Source organism: Haliaeetus leucocephalus, unplaced genomic scaffold (genome assembly GCF_000737465.1).
Source record: "Haliaeetus leucocephalus isolate CR32 unplaced genomic scaffold, Haliaeetus_leucocephalus-4.0 Scaffold598, whole genome shotgun sequence".
Classification (NCBI taxonomy): domain Eukaryota; kingdom Metazoa; phylum Chordata; class Aves; order Accipitriformes; family Accipitridae; genus Haliaeetus; species Haliaeetus leucocephalus.
Window position 1 is genome coordinate 6,876,964 of NW_010973034.1, and position 5,558 is coordinate 6,882,521.

The window sequence follows — 5,558 nt, forward strand, 5'->3', positions numbered from 1 at the left end:
CCTCAGGGCTGCGCGCTCCCGCGGCCGCGCCGGCGGCCGCTGGGCGGATCGTCCGGGGGCGTTGCCCGAGGCAGCTCAGCGGACGGCGCCGGCTGAAGTTGCACGCCCCGGCGGTGCGCCCGGCGGCGGGGGTTGTTCCTCAGCGCGGCGCGGGAACGCCGCGCGGGCTGTCAGAGCGCTCCCCTCGGCCAGAGGTGCCCGGGGAGCTGCAGGCGCGTCCCTTCCCGCCCGGCGGGCCGCGATGCGGGAGGAGGCGACGCTGCCGACGGCGACAGGTAAAAACTCTTCCCCTCGCCCTCCTCCTGACACCTCCGCCCGGCGCGGCGTCGCCTGGCCTTCGCCGTTCCCCACACGAAGGGGCTGGCGCGTTTGGGGGGTTTTTTGTTCGTTTGGTTGGTTTTGGTTTGTTTTAACGTTTTGGAGCGCGTGAGGTAGGGTGGCCGGAATGCTGAGGAAGGGTTCGGGTCGGTGACTGAAGGTCCGTACGTGGGGCGTTTGTCTTGCAAAGCAACTCTGTCAGGCTCTTCTCGGTCCAAAAAGTGGTCCCTTCCCTCTCAGTGGATTTTTAAGGGAAAAGCCTTTAACATGCTTACTCTTCTAGCCTGCGTTTATATCTTTCAGGTGTGTTCTCTGTAGAGAAGTTGCCTGTCCATGTTTTTTCCAGATCTCCCTCAGGAAAAACTTTAGAGCCGTTAGGTTACGAGTCAGGATGCTGTGAAACAGGAGTGAGCGACAACACTGACCTTAATGTAGAGCCCCAGTGAAAACTTTCCTCTCCTAGTGCTCTCCACCATGCTCCAACCACTCTCTGGCAGTAATTAGTGCCATAGGAAACACCTCCAAATGAGAAAGAGTACTCGGAAAGATGATAAATACTGTGACAGGAAAAAAGTACTTAATGAGCTGGCTGAACCTCTCCCAACTTTCTTCAGAAGTACAAAGACAGGAGATCCCAAGTGAGAAGATGGGTGAGAAACCTGCAGATCCTGACCATCCTGCAGTTAACCTTGGAAAACAGCAAGGCTGAAGAGACAGATGCTTCGCTATGGAAAGTTGCACTTTACAGGCTAGGTTTCCAAGCTGGCCTTATGTCTGACAAATGTGGGGGGGGGGGGGGTAGAGGAGGGAGGAGGGGGTAGTTTTGGCTGTGTTAGAGTGGTAATTTTTTTCATCAAAAGTTACTCTTGTGGTAAATTTCAATGTGTTTACGACAGAATAGGAAATCCGAGTTCTTGTTACACTGACTGAGAGAATTTACAGGGTTAATGTGGATATGAAAAATCACCAAAATATTTAAAGGCTTATGCTTTTTAAGCATGTACACACATCTTTTTTCAGAGATGAGAATCGATGACTTAATTTTACTGGAGTGATTCTAGACTCTCTAAACACTACTGTGAAAGCTTGTTTGTGTAACTCCAATAGGGGTGAGGCACAGAGGGCAGAAAATTTGGCTTTCACATTGAAAAAGTGAGGAACACCTTGCAAGAACATTGATTCATAGCACTCCTTTATTCAGTGAAAATGTTGGTCATGTTTGTATTTTTTACACATTATAAGGTCAATGAGCTTCCCCCCCACCCCCCGAATTTTGTGATTATTTACAGTTAGATGTAACAAAACACTGTGAGAGGGGTTTTTTTTAGTAATTCAGTGCTATTTAAAAATCAAGAAGCAAAGGTTGGAGGAGGAAGTGCTAAAACTTTGAAGTTTTAGTGGCTTTTCCCACTACAATGGCAGCAGGACCCGTATCACAATAGGACTCTGGGTTATCACTCTGATATTTGCCAGCCTGACCTCAGAACAGGACCCAGCACAAATCCACAACAGTGGCTATCTACTTCTTGGAAACAAGTCATCATCGGCTTCAGAAATTGATTTTCATACTATGCAGTTCTTTGTGCTACTTGATCTCAGAGCACTTTCCAGGACAATATTGCTTTTTGAAAATAAAGTGACAGAAAGAGTGTTCCAGGAATATTAGTTGTACAAGAATACCAGAAATTTGTGGATGATCTGAAAGACCAGTTCATGATTCACTGTTACGGACTAGGTTGCATAGTTCCTTGTTCATTAAACTACTATCTTGGCACAAGTTTACCTCCACAGCTGAAGAGCAGCTGTGTCAGTCCTGACATCCCAGTAACACATGTAGTGGTTCTGACATTGCAGTTAATTAGATTTAGGAATGTTTTATAGTCCCGACCTGTTCAGCATCAATCTGTGATGAATTCTCAAATAAATTACTCTTTTAGGGTATCTGCTTGAACTGTGATCTTTCACTTCAAGATAGCTAGCTTTGGTTTTTTTTGGAGCAGGCTGTACCCAGTCCAGGTGTGGCATGTGTATTTCCACTGAGCCAGTGTCACTGGGTCTTAAGTAAGTCCAGCTGCACTTTGTTCCCAGAGTGGAAATTTTAGGGTGATGCAGCCCCCAGCACATTCTCCTGTAATTAACAGATTCTCCAGATGAAATCATGGTTATCTTCATCCAGCATTCAGGAATGTATTCTGCATTATATTGTTCCAGTTGCAAATCTGTAACGCTTCCTTTTAATCATATAGTATCTAATTCTGAAGTATTTGTGGATTTTTATTCCCCATTTTATATTTCTTTCTCCACTTTCCTTTCCCCCATGCAGCCTCCTTTTCCTTTGCAGTGCAAAGTGTAGATCAACATATAAATAATGTGGCTGGATCTTTGTACCACTGATGCCTGTGGTCCTTCTTTCAGGGATTAGCCAGTCTGCTTTGCAGACCTGACAGTCCCAGGCTGCGTATATAATGATTAGTTGGGTTTCTGAAATGAAATTTATTAGTACCTACAAGCACCGGTGAGATCTCAGGCACGCTGGAGCTGCTGACCTGCCTGCACAAAAACATCTTGGGCTTTCTCCAGGCCAGGTTCATACAATATCCTGGCAACACAGTCTACTCCAAATTTTCAAAATTTAGCTATTGGGTTAGGCTAGCCTTCCTCCTCTCTCACTGACATTGACAGTCCTCGTAAAGTCAATGGAGACAGTGAATTTAAGCAATTGGAGGCATTAGATCGGATGTCAGAAAGACAGTCTCATTTTTAGCGTTGATCTGCTGCATGACTTCAAGTAGCATTCTTCTCTTTCCATGCCTGTTGAATGTTCTTTTGGCCGTAAAAGGTATTTCTGCAGGTGAAAAGACTTGTCTAAGAAGTGGTATATGCCATCACTTAAGTAAAGCAAGCAGATAAGTATCAGAAGAGCTTTAGATAAGTATGAAAGAAATGTAAAATCACCGGCGACTTCCAGGTAGGTCAAAACCAAGGGAGAACACAGAATTCCAGCAGGTGTGCTATCTAAAAGGTTTTTCTCTTTAGTTTGTTTCTGGAAACCCAAAGCACAAATTAATTGGATACTTTTTTATAAAAGACTTGATAGTAATCTTGAATATATTACTTGTCAGAAATATGCATTTCATAATAATGATTTGCACATCAATGAAAGCTGAGATAGACACTACTGAATCATGTACTTGCAGTATAATTGAATGCATCCTTAAAGTAATTTCAATGCAATTACTTTTTAAAAAATGTTTTATCAAGACAGAGGGGAAAAAAAACAACCACCGGTCAAAAGAAGATGATAGTACCACAGTGGTACCCCCATTCCCAGCAGTGATCAGAAGTGGGACGTTTGCTCCCATGAGGGTGGACAGAGAAGGTCTGGCCCCCTTTCATCCTCCTCAGTTGCTCAGAACAGGACTGCAGTCACACATACACAATGAACAGTCTTTGTGAGGGCCGTAAGCCCAGAAATAAGTGCTACCAAAGGTGAACCGGTTCATCTCATGCATTTGTCACTTGTGTTTTTTCCTGACATCCCAAATATTGTGAGGTATCTTCCCCAAACACACACTATGTGTGACCATTGTTACACCCTGTCACCAGACAACAGCTATATTTAATAAATACTTAACACATTGCAAGCATGAAGACCCTTAGCTAACTGTTCTTATGGTGACTGACAAGCCACTGAATGTCACTGCTCAGCAAAAGCACCTGTATCTGCAGAGCATGATGCTATGGAGTGAAATAAACAGGGGGAGGGAGAGGAGGAAATCTGTGATAAAAATGTCAAGTGTATTTCAACTTACTTTTTTTTGTTCGTTGGACTTTTGGAATGAACTACATTGATACCACCCTTTGATTTTGGAAATCAAAGTAAAACTCCAGTATCAAAGAAAAACAGAACAAAATTACTGCTCTTCAGTTATTCACCAGAATGTGACTAGTGCTTTCAATGGTAAATAAATATAAGTCTCTGTTAATTTCCTTTGCAGTTAAACTAATTAAACATTTTTACTTCTCTGCAAATATACTGTAAATAAACAAATGTAATTTTCATATCCATGTCTAATCTTGTCTTGGAATTATATTGCTCTGTCAACTGTTAAATATTGATTTTTTTTTTTGTCTGAAGATTTTCCCTACATATGGGTAAGCAAGTACATAAAAGACATAAATAAAAAAAAATTAATTGTACTAGTTGCATGTATGTAGGTATACATTCATACAAAACCTTTCATTATTTATACCACATTAAGCTCTTAGGTTTTTTGTGTGAAACTTCCAGCTTTTCTTTGATGCTGTCAAATGTTTCTTTTGTTTTAGAGCTGATACTGTCTGCCCAGGTACAGGACTCATCTCAGCCCACTGATACCCACAATGAGTGGGACAGGCTGTGCATCACTTCGTTTATGCTGTTTCACTCAGACTAGTATGTTTTCAAAGGAGCATAAGGAAGGTAGTGTACTTCCACAGATGTAATTACTTCTATAAAATACAATAATATTTATTTTCTAGCCATTTAACACTTTCTTCTTAGGTAAAAAAAATATTTTACCATGCTTGCTTTTCTCATTAAGACCCATGAACTTTCTTTTTCTCACTAAGTCTTCCCAGGGGCCAGGACGAACTTCCCAGCTGAGTCCCAGTTGGACTTGATGATCCTTATGGGTCCCTTCCAACTTGAGATATTCTATGATTCTATGGTTCTGCGATTCTAATTTCTAGATGTTTAGCATTGTCATTTTGTGAGATAGTGTCACATTCACTTATTCTATCTCACATAAGTGGAAAAAAGTGCTGCAGGATTCATTCAGTTCTTGCTTCTTGCACTGATAAAAATCAGGAGTGGTACAACTGTAGCACAGCCACTTGGGTGTAGTCAGTATAAAGCCATTAGAGTGTGGAGAATTAAACTTTTTTGCAGCCTATTTGGCAGAGTATGACAAAAGGGAGGGGAAAAAAAAGGTGACAGCCATGCTTTAAGCATCTATAAAGGTTGTGATTACCTCAGAAAATTATTATTGTAAATTTTTAATGCATTTCTTGAAGTCTAGGAGGTGGGAATAGCCCCCCCCCCCTTCATACTCTTTTCACAAAGTATGGGGGTGTTTACAGGAGCAGTTTGTACAGTTAAATCTCTTTTCTTCTATTTTCTTTTTTTCTGGGGGGCCTCTTTGCTTTCTCTGGAAACCAGGTGTTCTTTCCAGCCACTAGGAAGGTGTGTGACAAGTGTG